The sequence below is a fragment of the Aplysia californica genome, unplaced genomic scaffold, assembly GCF_000002075.1.
Source record: "Aplysia californica isolate F4 #8 unplaced genomic scaffold, AplCal3.0 scaffold01171, whole genome shotgun sequence".
Classification (NCBI taxonomy): Eukaryota; Metazoa; Mollusca; class Gastropoda; order Aplysiida; family Aplysiidae; genus Aplysia; species Aplysia californica.
In genome coordinates this window covers 33,139-33,724 of record NW_004798441.1, presented here as the reverse complement: position 1 = coordinate 33,724, position 586 = coordinate 33,139, and positions in this window count along the sequence as shown.

The following is a 586-nucleotide window of genomic DNA, read 5'->3' as shown; positions in this document are numbered from 1 at the left end:
GGTGACATTTAGTGGAACATGGTGACATTTAGTGGAACATGGTGACAAACATGGTGACATTTAGTGGAACATGGTGACATTTAGTGAAACGTGGTGACATTTAGTGGAACATGGTGACATTTAGTGGAACATGGTGACATTTAGTGGAACATGGTGACATATATGTCAAGGAAAGTGTCGTGTGTGACAGGGGGAGACAGACAGCATCACTAGTGTAGAGGCTGACTTGAATTCCCTCCCCTGTGAGATTCGTTTATATATTACATCTATCTATCTATCTATCTATCTCTCATTTCTTGTACATTTCTACTTACATAACGTTGATGACCTGTGTGTGTTTGACTGTGTGTTTGACTGTGTGTTTGGCTGTGTGTTTGACTGTGTGTTTGACCATACTTCTCATCACCTGCTCTATTTTTGGTTGTTGTTTTTTTTCTTTTGGTTGTTTTTATGTCCCTTGTGAGATTCTCATTGTGATCCATGTGGTGTCCCTTGTGACAGAGATATGTCCCTTGTGACAGTCCCTTGTGACACACAGTTGTGTCCCTTGTGACAGAGATATGTCCCTTGTGACAGTCCCTTGTGC